This window comes from Hipposideros armiger, unplaced genomic scaffold (assembly GCF_001890085.2).
Source record: "Hipposideros armiger isolate ML-2016 unplaced genomic scaffold, ASM189008v1 scaffold_858, whole genome shotgun sequence".
NCBI lineage: Eukaryota > Metazoa > Chordata > Mammalia > Chiroptera > Hipposideridae > Hipposideros > Hipposideros armiger.
Window position 1 is genome coordinate 263,982 of NW_017732208.1, and position 20,883 is coordinate 284,864.

The window sequence follows — 20,883 nt, forward strand, 5'->3', positions numbered from 1 at the left end:
CACACACACACACACACCCCTGTATCCCCCTTCTTTGAAAGTATGAGGTATTTTCTTCACCTGAAATGTAATTGTTTAGGACCCCAGAATATTTTTATTAACCCCATGCAGAGTACTGTAACTACTTATGCATAACCTTCAATCCAAGTAAATTAGACCATTTCTGCACAGGAATCTACTTTTTTGACTGTTATATACACTTGGCTGCATTTAAATTACAAAGGGGAATGTGCAGTGAAATAGAGATCTTTCAGGTTCAAAGCTGGCACAACATTACCCTTGAGTTACTGGATATGGTTTTCCGTAAATATATTTTGCTTCTGGGAACCAATATACTCACTCTAGAAAAACAGCAGAGAGCTGCACTGTGACATTTAATGAAAATTCAGTTTTGAAATGGACATGTGGCTTCAAACTATTATCTCACTTCCATGCATCTTAGAGCAAGACCATGGAAAAAACTATTTATTTGAAAGTCCAAATGTCAGCATAAATTGTCCTAGGATTAATGTTATTCTGTATGTTAGTGTGTGTTAATGTGTGTGTGTGTGTGTGTTAGAGTGTGAGTGTACGTATGTGTTTAAATTTTTTTAATAAACCTTCAAAAATATGGTTAGCTTTAAGTAGGCATTTTTATTACTTCTAAATTTTTAACTTAGCAGAAAATGTATGTCCAAATACAATATAAATCATCTCAGTGTAATAAGTGATTTCTGAAAGCAAAATGTCAAAATGTAACTGAATAACTTGAGATATGAAGGTAAATGCCAAAAGAATCAGCTAAATGATGTGTGGGTCATTGAAGAAAGAGAGGCATTCTGGAGACCATTGTTTATTGTAAAAACCTTTGTAGAAGTATGTGCTTCTTTAAAATTCGTGGATGAGAACTTGGACTTAAAAATTATATTCACCCTTTAAATAGAGAACATTTTTTTTTTAAGATTTTTATTGTGAGATTGGGGGATGGGAACAGCCCCGGGGAATTGGACAGACAAGCCGCTGTCCCATTGTTCTTCAGTCTATTTGTGGAGGACGCTGCCCCACTGGCCCAAGTTGGCACCATCATTGTGCTCTTCCCAGGCGAGGCACATCAGTCGCCCGCCTCGGGACAGCCACTCTGGGTAGCCCATGGCAACCCACTGCCACAGGGGCTGTAGCCTACACCGTCGCAGGCGACTCACGGCAGCCCAGCTTCAGGTTGAGCTGTTGTTCACCATCTTAGCTGTGGAGGGCAGTGTCACTGGCCCTCATATGTGGGATCCGAACCGGGTCCCTTTCGTGTCCCAGGCCAGCTCCCAAACAATGTGCCACTTGGCAAGCCTGAGAACATTTTTAAATAAGGAGAATTTGTATCATGGAATCTCTGTCTCCTACCTTATTTGGTAAAAATATTGTTTTTTGAATGCTTCTAAAAGAGCAGACAAAATGCAATGCAGAAAGATAAATAAGTCTGGTCACTGGCGTAAACAAATCCTATACTCCCTGGAGAAGAGAGACAAGTGTAAGACAAATAGAGTGACAGATAGAATGTAATAATTGACAAGAGAGCAAGACTAGCTTCTGTCTGACACACAACTTCATAGTGTCCAAAGAAATTGCCACCGCTGAGTGAAACCTGGCTGTATAACTCCTAGATGTTGCTATTATGTAGAACAAATCATTAGCTTCCATTGAACCAGTGCTGCTCCCCCAGCTTCAATGCAGAGAAGGACAATCCCATCAGTTGCATATTCCTGCTTCCCTATGCCTCAAAACATCCACGATGACCTGAGTTCTCATCGCCCAACTTTTCTCTGCCTCCTCTAATCTGACCCAGGTCCTAATCCCTACCTCCTAAACGATGGTCCTTTGTTCTTTGGGATTTCAGGTCAATGATAAGCAAAATTCCTAGCATCCTGACACTTCTCAGAATGTTTACTTTACCCCTTTGCCCTTAAAGAAACCTGAGTGTACCCTGAATTCTCCACTTCCTTTGTGGCCACCTCAGTCCGTGGTGCTTATTTTGTTTTCTTTATACCACAAGTCTATAGAAAACAAATAGCTGTCATATTTTCCCCCTATTATTACTATCAGATGATTAAGTCCCTCCTGTCTTCCCAAGTTAGAAAACATTTTGTTTCTTGAAGATTTATAGTACCATTCAGGTGAATCACATCCTCTTTTTCCTGATTTCCATGATATACCAACTTCTTGCTAACCCCATTCATTCAGTGAAAACCTAGCTCCTGAATCAAAGTGTTACTTTTCCTAAGGTGCTGTTATTATTCTTGGCAACAACAATATCCACATAGGTATTTGAGACAACACTTAATCATTCAGTTTCTTCACTTTTTTGTCTCTAATAAAATTTTCCCCAAATTTTCTTCCCCTATCCTCTTGTATAACAACAACACTCTAGATAATTATAATCATCCAAAACTTGATCTCATCTTCAAAATTTAAAAAGTAAAAAAACCCAGCCTTCAAAAAGAAATCTCTTTCCTTTTAGTTTGCATTTTTAAGTACTCTCAGTTTAACTTAACTATCACTTCTTTCACATGACATCCTCCCATCCATTAATCCTACCATTTGCTCAGAAACCATCTATTATCCATTTCCTCACTTTACATTCTTTATTGAGCATCTTAGCGTCTATAGTGCATCAATATAATTACTCCTTAATAAATTTCCTTGAATCCATCCCCTACACTCTCCTCACCCTCCTGTCTCTATATTTGCCTTCAAAAATCCCAATTCTGAAAGGACATGAAGGAGACAATATGTCACTTCCAAATATGCTCCTTTGGCATATTGATTATTTTGAATTAAAGGCACTTTAGCAGCAGATGCAAGAAAGACACTCTAACCCTCCTTTTACTTCCTGAAAGCAGAAGACAAAACTCCTATGTGAAAAGTACCTACCCTGTACCTGGAGGAAGGAAGATGCTCTTAGCAAGAAATGGAGACATTGGGGCCAAGAAATCTATAAAAAAATCCTTGGTAAACTAACGCTTATCTTCCTACTTAGCTCTTCATTCTTTGCTACTCCTAGACCAAAGCCCTTTGTCTTGTCAATTCTTCACGTTTACTATAACTTTGTCTAAAGGCATAAAAGCTTCCTGCTGTGGCCACTTCTTCAGGTCTTCACTATCTTGTGAAGGCTCCCATGTACATGTAAAAATTAAATAAGAATTTGTATGTTCTTCTCCTATTAATCTGTCTTCTATTGGTCTAATTCTTAGGTCCAGCTGGAGACCCTAAGGTGGTAGAGCACAATTTTTTCCTCCCTTACAAACACAAAATCATGCCTTTCCTTGCCCTGTGACCAAGCAGCTGAATCACACATCCAAGCAAACACACTAGTCCTTCATAGCATTCAACACCTCAAGATTCAAACAAGCTTGCAATGCTATCTGATCATTCTGCTCTTCTAGTAATATACTCAGATTCTCATTTCTGACAAAATTTTATCTTCTTTTCTCAAATACTTATTATGCCAACCCCTTCTGCCATCTCAGCTGATGAGCTTGCCTAAACATGATAGAGCAAAGAGAAATCATGAGATGCTAGATCTTTTATCTTTCACCTAAAAAAAATTAATCCAGGCAAGTCCACCAGTGGCCTCCAAGTTGCCAAATCCAGTGTTCTCCTTTCTACCTACACATTGCACATTGTATAAATGCAGTATTCAATATTGTTTACCTATTGCCCTTGAAAACATTTCTTTTCTCTCGAATTGTGTACCGCCAGGCTTCCCTTGTGCTTCTCTGAGTTTGTTTTCCTTTTCTTTTTACAAACACTATATATTGAAATTCCCTAGGGTTCGTATATCACTGCATGTTTTTAATTTTTTCATAGTACATAGTTTTAAACATCCTTGTATAAATTTTACATGTTTAATGTCTGTCCCTGAAATATTAGACACTAGTTTATATGTACTTAACTCATCATCTTTTTATATATTCTAGTCACTTTTCCTCTATTACATCATATCACACAGGGTATTACACAGAAGATATATTTGTTTGTTAAATGAAGGAATACAGAATTACTGTGACCTTATTACAATGATAATATTTGTTTCTACATAGATAAAAGCATAAAGAAGAGGAAGATGACGTGCAATCTCCTCTGTGTTTCACAATTTTTAAAAACAGCAGGTTTTTAGCTGCTGCTTTCTGACTCTGAAAGTAATCATATCCTGCAATTACACTCTTGTTCCTACTTGAAAATTATAACTGGCAGCTTTTTGTTTTCTTGAGATATTGTACCTATGGCAAAGCTAAAGACAACTTTACCTGCTTGTAGCTAGATATGGGAGGCTGTGCTTCAAGGGACGAAACCTGCTTTTACTTTGGTACCTGCAGGGCATCTGACATCATTCACTTTGGTCAGGGTACTTTCTATGTTATTAGTCATGCTACATGCTCCATGGTGCAGGTTAATTTCCTCTTACAGATCTGCATAAATTGCCAACATTATCCTGTGGCTCAACTACATTTTCCTTCAGGGAATTGACCAGCATTCCTTTTCCCACTTGAATACTTCATTTAAGTTCCCTACGAATCTGGATTGGAATATGCTGGGAAAAAAAACAACAATACAACATATAGTGTGTGCCTGGGTTATATGCGTAGGCATTACCTTAGATATAGTTACATAATACTTTATGTGCAATAATTATAATATTGGCCCAGTTCACCTACTATTTTTGAACAAAATGTTAACAGCTTTCTATCTGTTTAAACAAGATCTTCTTTTTTTTATATCTTTGCTGTCACTATGAAATGTACTATGTTGAATCAGATATGGATAAATAAGAATTAATTTTATCTAATTTTATATGCGGGAAGTTTAAGCTTTTAGGTATTATACTCTATATTAATATCAAAATGGAGTTACCTTCTGTTTGGTCAGGCATGCCGAGACTGGCATAACCACCCTCTGGTTATGAAAGAGAAAAAAGAAAAAGATGGATCAACTAAGATAAAATGATTTCCTCCTATAAACAAACTCCCAGATTCATAACTTAAACCAATTTCTCCTGCAGGTAGGACCATTTTAAATGCATTTTGTCTGTCTCTGTTATTGATCCTCATTTGAAATGGTGTGTGTGCTAATATTTTTGTCAAAGAATTGTTTCCTAGGCCTTGGTTTATAACAATATACCAGGTTGAGTTCATGTAAGAAACAGAAAGCACTGTAAGGTATTTTAAGAAGAGAGTATTTTAATATGAAGAATGGCATGCTTATGAAACTGTTGGAAAGGCTGGAGGAAATGATAAAAGAATAGTCTTCTTGGACGGACACTCAGGACAGATGATTCTACTTTCAAAAGGAGTTATATCCTCTGTCCAATCAGAACACAGGTTATTAGAAAGTTTCTGTCGAATTTACTGTGTTCCAAAACATGTCCTCTATCTACTTTTTGGGAACCTGGGGTCAGAAAGCCACTGCTACCACAGCTACAACTGTGTGTTGACACACACAAGCTGGCGATAGACACAGGACACTGATTCTGGCCCACTAACTGGCACAATCACCTCTTAATGCCTACAACCTAGATACAGGACATTGAGAACACTGCTACACATGGTTGGTTTCCAGGAGAAAATAGCTAACATAGCAAGAGGATTGCCTCCGGTCCCTTTCTGCCTTCCAAGGCTTAAGTGAAAATGATGGTTTTAGCTCTACAGCATTCAGAGTAGGAAATGAGGGTAGGCGTTGCCTGGCATTGACCAAATCCACCTTCAAAGTCTTTGTGAAGAAAATGAACACTAACAGGGAGCCCGTGAGATGAATCCATTAAACAAGCTGAACACAAATAGCACACTTCACAGATATTATGATTTTGAAACAACGAATACACCTTGAGAAGTATAGAATCAGCTCTCTATTCTTTGAACTCCTTCTGTACTAAAATATTTGCATTTCCTGAACTGTTAGACTTTGTCTTGCCTCTTGTTTTGCACATTAAACTCCAGAAACCAACTGCGTCGTTCTCTCCCTACATCCTATGTATTGGCCTTCCTATCTGCTTCAGGAAGCCTTTTTATCTCTAACTTCACTGGCATTTACTCCTTCCAATATGCTCCCAAAGCTCTCAATGAAAATTTCTGTCATAAAATGATCACCTATTAGCCTAACCATATATTCTAATATATCATAAATTTTTTAAGGACAGTCTTCTTGTGTACCCAGTGTGCATGGTAAAGGTTATTTGAATCTATGCTCAAACGCCATTTTTAGGCTTTTTGGTACCATTGAAAATTTTAACATAGACTCATTATATTCAAAATGCTATATTGCTGATCACTTGGCACAACAAATGATTAGCTATTTGTCCTCAGTTTTATGTTTAAGTGTGTTGACCTGTTAGGTGATTCCAATTATGTTTTGTTTTTCATTCATAGACTTAAGAAACATAAAATATAAAGAAGATTTTGTCCTCTCCCATTCTGAATTGTTAAATCAACTATTGTTTTGGGACTCAATTTATTTTGATGTTAAAAAAAGTTAATGACCCAAGACAAAAAAAGTTTTTGGAAGACTACCACCATCACCACAACCCCTATCCACCACTAACAACTAATTTTGAGCAGCAAATGACATGAGAGGGAGAGTCTGGGTGAACATGGGGGTCCTGCAATAGTGGATAAAATTGAAAACATAAGAAATATGTTTTATTAGAATTTATGACATTGCATTTCCCTTACCAGAAGTTTCACCCCAACTCTTCAACCACACTAACTCGTAGCTACTCTTTGAGGAAATATCAGCAAAATTTCTTTTACTTTTTATGTAATAAAATTCCACTGATGTTAAGTTTGTATTTTTCTCATGATGAGATATTCTTAACAAAATTATAGGACCTTTTGAATAATTTTAGATGTTGATGGTAGGTTTCATAGACTGAGTTTTCAAAGCTAAAATATTTTTTTCTTTTATTTATTTAGTTAGTTAGTTAGTCAGTTTCAAGTGTACAACACAGTGCAGTAGTTACACTTTTTACCACTCAAAGTGACAACCCCCTCCCCCAATCCAGGAAGAAAGGAAATACACAAGAAATAAAGTGGTTTGAGAGTGTGTTTTTTTTCATTTTCATTAAGCCCCTATATTTCTTCCAGTTTAAATAAATGAAATGAGAGCTCCTCTACAAATAAAACAATGTCATTAAATGGCTTAAGTTATATAAAGATAATAAAAAAACTTCAGAAGTATATTTTTCAAAGTAAGCTGAAAGAAGCCAGCCTTTAGAAATTTGACCTATGAATATATGCACCAAAGTTCACCTGGATCTTCTTTGAAAAATATAAACATAAAATTTTTAAAAAGAAATACAGAAGACCTCATGATAATTATGAATATCTGTTATCATTCATGCTGACAATTGGTTTTTAAATTACAGATTTATTTGATTAAGACAAGAAAGGAATGCAATTCCGTGTACCTAAGTGTTGCACAACAAATCAATCCTCTTATATCAAGATAGAGTGGTCTTAGTATCTCAGTTTTCTTATATTTTTATTTCTTCTCTTCTTTATTCTCACTTTCTCACCATTTTTACCCCTTTATAGTATTAATCTGTAAGAGTAAACTGCATTTCTGAAAAGGTAAATGCTCTTGCTTCATATTACTGATATCATATTTAATCTATATCCTAATTTTGCATATTTCAGAAATTGGTATATGTTTTCTATTCCATTGGTTCTAATATCAAGTTACAATACTGTGCAGTGCCTGACTCTTCCATGGCTTTCAATAAACGAATCATGGAATAAATGAGTATGTGTGCATCCAGAAACCACGGCCTCTTTTCCTTGTGAAACTTTACCAATGTGTTAATTTTCTTTTGCTGCCTTAGCAATTTCCCACAACTTGAGCAGCTCAAACCAAGACACATTTATTATCTTAAAGGACTTGAGGCCAAAGGTTCAACACAGGTCTCACTGGGCTAAAATCAAGTTGTCAGTAAGACAGTATCATTACTGGAGGATTTGGGAAAGAATCCACTTCCAGACTCACTCAATTGTTGGAAAAATTCAGTCGCTTGCAGTTGTAGGACTAAAGTCCCTGCTTCCTGGATGGCTGTCTTTTTGCAGCCGTCCTTAGTTAGTTCTTGGAGGCCTCTCTTCTGTCCTCACACAGGGACACCATCATCTCAGAGCTAGTGAGAGAGCTTTAAATCCTTGTTCTACCACTTCTGTCCTCTACTAGCAAACAGAAAAAGTTACTTGCTATCAATGAACACGTGATTATTCTGAAGGTACCTAGACAATCTAGGACATTTTAAGTTCTGTGAACTTAATTTTACCTGTAAAATCCCTTTTGTATATAATGCAACATAGTCACAAATTCCAGAGATTAGGGTATGGACATATCTGTAGTGACAACTATACCCGTGCTTTCTTTACTTCTTATTTAATTATTAATGTGACTGTTCTCAAAACAATACATAGGTAAAAATCTATGTGTTTTACAATATATGAAACAAAGCCAAAATTATCCTTGAAATCTTGGGAGAGACTTCTTTGCTCCTCAAACATTGTATTTGCTGATAGACATCAGTAACATTTATCTACCTTGAAGTAATAAAATAAATGCTTCACAGTCACATTGTAAAGTCACATGCATGTATCCTTTTGACCATCATTTTCTCAATGTAATTAGGTACGAATAGCACACAGTGGAGTGAGAATAATCATGCTCAGATATCAGAATGATCCACAAGCAAGAATTAATTGATAAGGCAGAACATGAAGCTCCCTGTGGAAGTTAGGTCTCGATAGATAAATTGCGAATCAACTTATAGGCAACTAAGGAGATCACCTGTACTCAGTGGATATGTAGTTGTTGTAGTCCATCACTTGGTTTGCATACATTAAAGTTAATAAACATAAATTTGTAAATATAAGAGATTAGTATAAAGATTCTAATTTTAGGTGTTTATGTTTAGTAAATTCAACTTTACTATCAATGCCTTATATTTGCAGGGTGCTTATAATTCAGAAAGTATTTACCTTAATATTAACAAATATAATCCTTACAACCTGTAAAGTTGTTAAGACAATATATATAATTTCTGTTAACTGGCAGATTCAGCATGTGGCCATGATCATTAAACAGGATCTTTCCCTGTTTCTAGGGTTTGTGTGTACATATGTATGTTAGTAAAAATATCATTTAAAGAGAAAATATAAGACTGGAAAAGACTATGTGATAAAGATAATATAAAACCCTCCTAAAGGCAAAATAATAGAGTAAATGGTTTTCTCTAAAACCTTTCCCTCCAGCTCTGTTTTTCAGGCCTCTATGCAGAGTGGAGGAGAGATTCAGTATATTTTAGCTAGGAGAGAATTACCTCAAACTTCAGTTACTTAACAGTTTCAACATCTTGACAGCTGGAAAACAGTCTTATTTGTTTTCTTTCAAGATGAAGTTATTTTTTTTATGCCTATACCCATATAGGTTAATTTCACCACAAAAACAGTTAAAATAATTAAAGTCAATAACACACTCAAGAGTAAACATTTGTCAGTCACTATATGTCACTCTTGAATATAAGTTATTGCTTGTTTACTCACAGCAGCCTGAGGTAGAATTTCCTTGAATTATTGCTACCCAAACTCTAAAAATTCTGATTCTGATTATTCTTGTTATTTAATCAAGCTAATCAATGACAGAAGAGTAAGATCAAAACAGAAAACGAAAACAAACAAAAACAAAAACATTACTAAGAGATTTGGAGAGCATTCCTCAATATAGAAGTCAAATCTAATCCAAATCTAAAATTTTAAAGATTTCTTGCCAATTGTATATCTGATTTTATTTTTAAAAAGTTAATTTGTTTTGCCAATAAATTTTTACTTAATTTGTATTGTGCAAATGAACTGTCTTATGATTCTGCTAAATATTGGAGATTTAATGTGATATTTATTTCCTATTGTGTTTTTGTGTACTAATTGTCAATTTTTGAGATTCTGATTGATATGGAACATGTACCATCTCATTATAATTTACTAGATCTTGTCAACAGCAGGAATTGTGTAGCCCATAAAATATATTGCCTTGTTTATTTCAAGTATATTTCACTAATACAAAACAAAGTGAAATTGAATGAAGACCAGCCAAATTTTAAAGAGAATACTATTCAGTGTCGTGAACTGCATTTTTGAGTGTTGTGAGTGAAATGATTATCTAGAGTAACAAATACAATAAATTAGGAAACGTCTCTTAGTCTTTAGGTTTTTCTACAAAATGGTTTCTTTAATCATTAAACGCTGACCTAATCTAGGAGGGAAGCTAATGAAATCTAGCTGGAAATCTTTTGCACTTGACCAAAATGGCTTCACCATTCCACAGAGCTTGACAAAACTTTAGATAGGGTTCATTCTGATTCTTGGCCCCAACTTCCCTTTTCTTAGAGCATTTATTTTAGAAAACTTGTAATTGTCAACCCTTTCTTTGATCCTTTAATATGTAAATTTTTAAAGAAAAACTCTTGTCAGTGTTAAAACCCAGGACTGTATTTCTCAAAGACCTGGGAGCCACGCTTTTGAAATATAAATTTAAAGGAAGGTAGCCCCATATGTTGCAGCTTCTGTGAGTTGACAGCAGCCTAACTTTGGGGAGCATCTTAATCCATTTTGTAAAACCACATAAGGTCATGAAGGTAGGAGAAAGTTTATGTTTCTTTTGGGTAAAGACAATTAGCAATCACAGATGGCCTAGGACCCCACCTCCTGTCCCAGTTCCTAAAATCTCCACCACCTTTTGTTTTAGTGGGGCTGTATTCAGACTCAGTTCTGACCTATGTGTCCTATTGCAATCGGCTTGGATAGTCTTCCTTGCTACAATAGTTTAACATTATCCAGTGCAATTTTTCTTTGGCACACTATAAAACAAAACTTAACCATGAATATCAGAAAATGAAAAGGGAAAACTCTTTAGGTTATGACATATAGTATTAAAATCAGGTATAAAAAAGTATTTTTGGCTCATGGTGAAGACAAAGCACATTTTAAGCATATATATTTGCCTTTCTATTGACTTAAAATTGCACTAAAATGAGATGTGAAGGTGCCAAAGAAACTACTACCAACATAGAGAAGATAGTGACTGAGTCAGAGGGGTGATGGCAGTCAACAATTTGTCAGAGAATTCATCAAATTTCATCAAGAGTATAGATGGGAGAGGAATGTGGAAAACCCTAAAGCTGACATTTCTAGAATATACTTTGACTACCATACTCTAGAGATGCTCATTGTGCCCAGCAGAACATTAATTGGGCTCTGGGCTTCCATCAGAAATGCCTGCAGAAAACTGAGCTGAGAGGCAGGGTTGGACAGCTCATGCAAGGATACAAATGAGGCAAGTGAATCAGTCTGCTCTTCCACCTTTCCCTCAACTTCAAGGAGAACAGAGGCTGTACATGCACACTGGGCAAAACTGAAATACTTTTTCAGTAAACTGAAGAACAAAAACAACCACTTTTCTCAACAAACAAACGACAATGCAAGAGGGTTTGTTCAATACTGAGGTTCCTGGGAAAATCTCTTCCCATTCAGATACTTGGAAAGTCCACAACGCTCAAGGGAAAAATGCCTTGTTTCACATAAATCCTGCTCAGAATTTTTACTCAAAGGAAAAAAAAACTAGATGAAAAGTTGTTTATATACAATACCAAAGAGAAAATGCAAAAATCCACTAATCCATTTTTAGAGTGTGAATGGACAATTAAAATTCACCAGATACAAAAAAAAAAAAAAACCCACCAAAACCAAAAGCCTAACAGCATGACAAATAAAGAATTATCTCTCTTAAAAAAAATCTATCTAGAACTCACGGTCCGAACACTTAATAGGCTGTAAAAGAAGAGAATTCAGTTTCTATAGTTTCTTGTTTAGTTCTTTGTTATCTTTGCTGACACAGAAATTTGTTTACTTGCTGGCATAATTTTTTTTTCAATGGCTCATCTTCTGGGAGAGTTATTTTTCATGGAATCTTGCATGTGTGTACAGAGTGCTTTAAACTTCCTAGGTGCCCGGGGGTGAGTTCACATTTGCCTCTGCCAAGACCTTTAGTGTGTGGGCATAAAGACCACTTAAATGAGAACAGGCAAAGGCTTTTTATTCAGACTTGCTATAGAAAAAAAGTCAGCCACCATCACTTGGATTTGGCAGAGACTCAAAGGCAAGCAGAAAAGTGGCAAGGCTTGATAGTGAAAAAAGGAAAGGCTTTGGGGAGGCCCTGGTTAGACACTGTTTGCATGGGGAAGCCGGAGGTTAGCTAGCTAGATGCAAGCCATCTCTTTATCACTGTGGTGGGGACATATTTGGTCCTGAGTTGTAATGAGAGGAGCAACATTAGAAAAGCTGGTGATTATTGACCAGATCTTGACTGTTTGGGGGCGACTGCTGCAGAGGTTCTGATTTAGCTTGGGCAGGTGGCTACAGTTTGTGGGTGAGAGTTCTATTGTAATTTGATACTTGGTCTGGCCATTTTTGTTTTAAATACTTTCTCTCTCAAGGGTTTTGGATCTCCCATAAACATGAGCCTTGCTCTGATGTAGGATATTTAGATGTGAGATTTTTTGTGTACCGGGTTTGTGGTCTCATGTAGCAGAAGAATGGAACACAGATCAGAGAGGTAAATTTGCAGAAAAGGAGTTTATTAGAAGAAAAAAATACATTTCAAAGAAACAGAAGCAGGCCTGAACAGAAGGAGAGAATGGCTCAAGGGCCATTATTAGAAAAGAAAGTACACTCCAAGGAGTTTGGAGAGAGCCAGGAGAAGAGGCAAGGCTCAAAAAGGGGCCGGCGGAGTGGCGCGATGGTTAAGAGCTGGCTTGGGACGCCAGAGGGCCCCGGTTCAGTTCCCACATATGAGGGCCAGTGACACTGCCCTCCACAGCTAAGATGCTGAACAACAGCTCAACCTGGAGCTGGGCTGCTGTGAGTTGCCTGTGACGGCATAGGCTGCAGCCCCTGTGGCAGTGGGTTGCCATGGGCTACCGCGTGTAGCCAGCAGCCAGCATGAGCAGCCAGCAGCCCCAGTGAGTGGCCGTCCAGAAGCCGGCGACTGATCTGCCTCCCCGGGGAAGAGCGCAATGATGGTGCCAAATTGGGACCGTGAAGCAACGTCCTCCACAACTAGACTGAAGAACAAAAGGACAACAACTTGTCTGTTCCCCTTCCTCCAATTCCCCAATTAAAAAAAAAAAAGACTCAAAAAGGGTGTTGACTGGACAGGACTTGGAGTTTTATCCCTTCTTTCTCTAGAATGGGCTGTTCCTCTCTGGGTGTGGGACCACTTGACTGACACCTATGATTGACAACAGGATATTACCTCATCTCTTTAGACAGCCCATGTTCCTTCCCAGAATTAAGTCTGTTATAATGATATTAATGAATTTCCGGGCATATATATGATATTACAATGATGGTATAATGAGGCCCAGGTGAAATGAAGGTCATTGTGGTCTTTACCTTGAGGGTGTGAGTGACTGGTCTAATCCAGTCAGGTATTTTGTACCCATTTGTTTCCTTGTAGGGGTAGATAATTACAATGAAAAGGAGAAGTTTTGGGTGAAGATGGGAGGTCTTTTGGGTGGTCACATTCTGCGGGACATGCAGGAATGCAGAGACCCAATGCCTGCCTCTAGCTTCCTGTCTTGTTTTCCCCTTAATAGACATGATCCCCATAAATTCTCTATGGGAAGTTGAAGGACAGGAGGTCTTTTCTTCTGTATCTGCTTCCTGCTGGGCAGGGGTGTAGTGCTGTCCCTGCCTACTGGGGGGATTCATGGAACTGTCACCCTATCTAATCTCAGATGAGAGGAAGGGGTCTCGAGATCCACCTGGAAGACCATGTTATTTTCTTTGGTTGCAGCTGGCAATCTTGCTGGGGTGTCCTCTGTATCCCCAAGCCTCCTGAATGAGGAAAAATAGGTTTTAATTAATAAATTTCTTAATGAGCAGAGCTCAAAGCTATTAATGTTGGGTGGCTACTGGTTTGGAAAGAACATTAGGCTTTAATGTTTGCAATCAACAAGTATACTGGCCTAGGGAAATGTCAAAACCTATTTACTCTCTGGGATGGGATTATTCCAGAGTTACGTCCAGAATGGTTTGGGGAATGTTGGGAAGTCACAGGCTTTTAAGTAGTTATCTAAAGCCTGGGTGAGTGAGAGATGTTCTGTGATTCAGTCTAGGGGCAATCTTTAGAGTTCAGAAACTGATTAGTAAAGTAACCAAAGCCCGGAGTTAAGAAACTAGGGAAGAAGAGATTTAAAACTTCTATAGGAAAACTTAAAAGTTGTTAATTGGGGCGGGGGGGGGGGGGCGGCTACTGGCTTGGCCCCATCAGCACCATGTCCTCCGCTCCCATACCTTCCAAACACACACACACACACACACACACACACACACACACACACGGGCATTAACACTCCAGTACACAAGATTGACCGCCTGTTGTGGTATTGCCTCATGAAGTAGAAGAGGAAGGATCCCAAGGAAGGGAGGGGGGCAGGGGAGAGGGGGGAAAGAAGACAAAGGCATTAAGCCACACTAGTCCTCCCCCACACACACACCTCCTCCTCCTCCTCTTTTCCCTTTTGTCTCTCGGGATTTTTATTTATTTTCTTTCATATTTTTAATTTAATTTTTAAGCACAATTATGTAGTTAATTGTATTGTTATATTTCAAACTGCCTTTCTATGAGTTTGGAGTAGAAGGACTTTATATATTAGCTTGTCTTGCCACTTTAACCAGAAGTGTTTATTACATTTATGAAAATAGAAATTAAAAGATGAGAACTCTTAGAAAAAGGAATAAAAAGAAGCATAGACTGACACTGACATTGACTTTAAAATAATGTAAAATTTACTGTGGGAACCAGTATGCCTTTGAAGAGCCGTATTAATCTATAGTCTCTAAGTGTATTTTACAGAAGTGCTGTTTCTAAGGCTAGTCCTGTGGGGGAAATATGATAAAAAAAATTTAAAAAAAGAAAAGCTTTCTCTTTCAGACACTACATACTTAGTTTTCTGTAATTATTCACCATTATGAGGCTCCTTTGCTCAAAAGTGCTCAGCTTTTAGATGTTGCCTTCTATGTAATTATGATCCTCTCTTTCCATCAAACACCTCACACTGCCTCCTTAAAAAATTATGTATTTATTACATTTGCCCACATATAAGTGCACTCTTTTTATTCAGTATTGTTCCGGCTTTATTCCTTTTTCAAAACTTAACTTGCAAGGGCAAATGCACACTAAATATAAGAGACTTAGTTCTTTTATTTTCTTACAGTCCTCCTCTTATGTTCTTAGTTGAAAATAAACAAAGAAATTTCCCCCTTTTCTTAGAGCATTTACTTTAGTAAACTTGTAATGTTAAGTGCTTTCTCTTTTTGAATTGTATGTAAATATTTTTAAAAGCTAAATAAGCCTCCTGCCAGGATCTAGAAATGTCCTTTTTTAGGAACCCAGGAACCATCTCTTTAAAATGTAATCATCAAGGAAAATAGAACCTCTTCCTCACAGATTCTGTGGGAGGCTGGAGCCTAACTTAAGTGGGACTCTTCCTCCAAGTTGTAAAACCACCTCTTGTCATAAAGTAATGGGAAGGTTATTTTTCCTTTGGATAAAGACAATTAAACTGATAGCCACCCCAATTACCAGGTGAATCTAGGATGAATATGTGTAACAAATGTTGCCATGAATCCTCTTACTTGAGAACTAGTCATTAATTATTTGAGAACGTGTGCATAATGGGTTGTGTCTGCTTGGCTAAATAAAAGGGTGAGATTCTTTCTAATTTTCCAGTCTCTCAGTGGATTTCCTGTGGCATGCATCACATTCTGGTTTAATGCTTGTTCAATACGATTGTTTTCTTTCTCTTCTACTTTGTTAGAGAGGTTTCTTGGGTTGGCAGATGATTTTTATTTCCCCAGAAACCTTCTCTGGATTTGTTTAAGGTTCTATTTCCTGGACCAAACTTTCTGAATGCATATTACATAAAATTCAAAAGATGTTGCAACTCAGTACAAATGGTAAAATCCTTCTTTGTGAGCATATGTGTATAGACTGAGAAGCCATTGGTCTAGAAGAAGGAATTGGGAAGGCCTCCTCTGCCATGTGGTTATGAGATCATGGCCTGAGTGAGTTACAGAATTTCAACCCATGTCCATCCTCAGTGGTTCAGGAATAAGACATATGAACAGTGAAACCAGAGCTTCCCTCTTGACTTTTGTTGCCACTATTGGGAATGATGCTGGGTTCACACACTTCAAAGTCCATGAAACAGCCAATGACCATTTGACATTAGCTAGCCTATGAGAATGAAGCTAAGCAGAGGCAAACAGCAGGGAAAGCAGAAGTAGTAAGAGAGAGACTTAGAGTTCTGATGACATCCTTGGGGTATTTCAGTCTAACTCTTTAGACTTAAACGGTTCTAATTTGTGCTTATATCACTTTCAAAGGAAGAATCTGAACTATAATTCACTGACTATGCCACCTACAACATTCTCCCATGAAAGGAGTAAATCTTGAAATATTGAAAGGCTATATTTTTATGTATACGCTTATACACATATTTATTGAACACCGATCACGTGATGCATACTCTTCTAGTAGAAAGGATTCAACAGTGAAGATCTCTGGGGTCGCCCCTGACATTCTAGTGAGAGGGTTAGTCCAGAAACTATATGAGTAAGCAAAATGCATAGAGAAGGTGCAAAGGAAACAATGTTTTCCATGTAATAAAAAGATGAAGCATTAGGGAGGTGGGCTGTAACTTAGATAAGAATGCCTGGCAGGCCATGTGAAGAAGGTGACTTTATTTAAAGACCTGAAGGCAATAAGAAGCCTTGCCAGGAGTATGTCTAGGGGAAACACATCTCGGGCAACAGGAACAGTGCCAGGGCTCTGAAGCGATGCGCCTGCCTTGTTTAAAGAGCATTGACTGGACCCGTATAGCTGGACTGAGTGAATCGGGGAGCAAGTAGAGGAAGATGACCTGGGACAGGGATCTGAATGAGGTTTTGTTCTCCTAGTAAAGTGAATTGAAATGTGAAGCCAGCTGATGAATGGATCAGAGGACTGACATTAGGTTTATATATTAAAATGCATTATTTGAATTATTCATTATGTGCTATTTTAATAATACTGTATTTGGTTGTAGTAACTAATATATTTCCCCCATACTTCCCTTGCACTATGATTGTTTCCTTATTCTGACTGCTTGGGGTTCAGTTCTGTAGGCTCAGAGATCGGATGGCGCCTCAGAAAGGAATGACTGCTGAAAAGCAAGGGTTTGACTGATAGGCCCAGCTTACTTTACGCTTATTCTTGTTAATGCTTTATCTTGTTAAAAGGAGAATATACTGTGAATTAATTTTAATGACTAAAATTAATTTTAAATGTAATAGAAAAAATGCATTTAGACTAGTATAAACTTCGGGAACTCTTTATTTGCCTTTTGCTACTGATCTTATCCTTGTGACACAAAAAGACCCTGAACTCAAAGCACAGAACACTGAAAAATTAATTAGTGAGATAAGATTAACCCAGAAAATTACCAGCCCCCAACTCTTCCAAAAAAATAGAAACAAAGATGTTGTGTTAGATTATTTTGAAAAAACGGTTATGATAATGCAAAACCAAAACATTGATATTAGTTTGCTTTTTAAAAAATATTTTAGCCGTTTAAGAATCAATTACTTTCATTGTAATCTTATAGTAGCATAGTTGGTTTTGAATGTACTTGTGTAAGTAATGAAAATCTCAAATATGCTGCTTAAGTAGTGTTATCAAGGGACACCTTATCCAGCGCCCTGGACAATCGAACCTTGCTTTAATGATAAAGTCTTCTATTTGAGGTCAAAGTCAGTTTCCCACAATTAAACAGTGGATGTTTAGCTGCAATTTACAAAGTCACCTTTAAGTTAAAAATATTTGAGTCGTGCACTTTCTTCTCCTTCTAAATGTGTTGCCCATATTTTTAATCCCTGTTTTCTCCAGTTCATAATTTAAAGATATTGCAAAGTGACTGTTTTGTTTACATTTATAAAACCAATTGAGAAACAGTTCCCGTCCTATTAGATTTGCTCTCAAGTCTCAAAAAGTGTAATCGAGAGATTGTGTTTTATTGCTGCCAGGCTGTTACAAAACAGGTCAGTCAATCATTTAATTCCAACAATTTGTATTTTCATCCTCCCAACGATGTTCATTCTGAAGAAACTATCTGGGGAAAAGAAAAAATAAAACACTCTCACAATTATTTGCTGATTGCTACTAGTGAAACTTGACAACATTAAAATTAAAAGAGCTTAAATCTATGTAGTGTAAAATCTCATTGTGATGATATAATATCCTATCTTCCCCCAAAATGTTTCTACTTTATATTATTGATGAAAAATAGATCAAGTGCTTTCATATGCAGATTTAAAATAACTTCACTATAATATTAACATATATTAATAGTCACATGAACCCATATAAATACATAATTCACATAATAAAATGTAAATAATAAATACCTTATATAAATTATGTTACTATATAATTATAATAATTTATATATAATTTATATAACTATGTATAATTATATCTATCTATCTGTTCTAGTGAAAGGTCTGAGTAAGAAGCATCATGGTTACTTTCCTGAATCTATTCCATCTACCACCCCAACTGGCTATGACAATGTGGTTTTAGAAACTGTATGTAGTTCCAGAGTAGGTCTGATTGGGTTAAGCCAGAGGGTGGATGATTTTGTTTTCTGTAACAGACCAATTAGTGACTATTTCAGGCTTTGCTAGTCAAGTGACATAATCAAGGATATTATATAGGTGCTTATAGAACAAGAGGGAAGACAAATTTCCACATATTTTATATTGCCAAAATTGAAAACTTGATGAACACTGAAATTTGAATTTCTTATACTTTTCAAGGGTCAAAAATATTATTCTTTTTTATTTTTTATAATATTTCAAAATATAAAAATAATTTATAGCCCCTGGGGAGGACAAAACAGACTGAGGGCTAGGTTTGGCCTGGGGCTGGAGTTCCCTAAACACCTTACCCCCTTTCCCCTCTTGCTTTTCCCTTGCTAAGTGCTTCAGGGACCCAGGCTTAAACTAATCAGCACTGTTTTAAATGTCTTTCAAATATACAGACTTTCTTATTCACCTCCCATTTTAGTTACAGGAGTCTCTCCTCTTTTTTCACTATTTCAGTGGTTTGTCCACTTTAAGTCACCAGATCTAAAATGTTAATTTTCATTTTATCCATAAGGAATAACTCTGATATGGTTAATCTTTATAACACTACATGGAAATCTTTTGCTTGTTCCTTTCACTCTAGACTAACATAACTACCCCTCCTTCCATCTCTCTCTCTCTCCAAGGGCTTCCTTTATTTGTTTCTCATACTGTATGCCTATTTTTACATCTATTTGGAGAAAAGAAAATACCTCCTTTTTAAAAAAAGCTTGTCACTCTGTAAAATGAATTAAAGGTAGAATTATATGGCCATAGAACCCTTAGGAGATGATGAGATGGCATAACTTAAGTTGAAATTACAGAAATTATTGCAATAGCATTCTCTCTGAACTCCTGAAGAAAAAATAAATAAATAAATAGAAGAAAAATGCAAACGTTGCAGTTCTCCCACTGAGACTTCAAACAATTGTGTTAGTAACTGCTTGCTAGCACACCAACTATAAGTAGACAAAATGGGGGAAAGAGAATAAAGATTTGGATGTAGAAGAGCATTAGGTGAGTCAGAAAGACCTGAATACAGAAAAAAAAAAACAGATAATGAATTATTTATATACTAGTGTGCTAAAGATTGCCCCATATGGTAATTATTTTGGAAGGAAAAACTTTTTTTATCAATACATTTTGAATAGAGAAGCAAAGATGCTTTTGAGGTGTCTGTGTATGAAAACAGGCTGATTGTTTTTATAATAATGTTTTCTGAGTGCATTATCAAAATCACTACCTTTGTTTTCAGCACCTAAGGCTGATATTAGATTCAGAAACTGGAGTTAATAGTCATGCATAATTAGAAACATCAGAAGGGATGAATAATCAGAAGAGAACTGAGAGGAAATCGGCTCAAAGTTCAATATGCGTGACTATGGATACGGTAGTTACCTTTCTTGGTACTGAACTTAATTTGACTTAATTTATGTATCTCTGAAGTAATGGACTTGTTTAGAGAATAACTGAGATAATTTATGTATTTACAGTCACCACACACCATATTTGTTCAACAAATATTCACTATATCCTTAGACATGTTGTAGTTTCTGAGTGCTCAGTTTCTGAATTTTAGGAAGAGTAAATAAAACAATGCCAAGAAAATTAGGCAATCATAATAAAGAATTTTTTTTCTCTCACAATTGTGGTTGGATTTAGCAGACAGGTCTAAGCATACAAGCAACCTGCTCTAAGTCACTCCCCCTTAATAACATGGGGGTTTTGTAAAATGATTGCAAATAAGGCCACATATTTTTATTTAAATTGAGATTAATCCTAATTCTACTTTTTTAGGTGTGTCAGTGTGTTTTTAAAAATGATAATGTTTTATTACTAGCAATAGGAGTGGTATACATGGGGTGGTGGGTGCGCTGGCTCCGGGTAGATGTGATTTATGAAGAGATGATGATCGGTCAGCTGGAAGGAAATGGGTGGTTCTACAGGCCAGCTCCAGGGACTCCTCAGATATACTTCTGGGAACAGGGAAAGAAGTCATGACAAGTTATTGCCACGCAGCCAGTTAGATTAAGAAATTCTTAGAAATATATTGCGTTGTCACAAAAGTCATGATGCATTTTTGCGACAGATGGCTCTAGTTCATTTTTGGAAGTACTACAGTCATTTGCATCTATGTTATTCC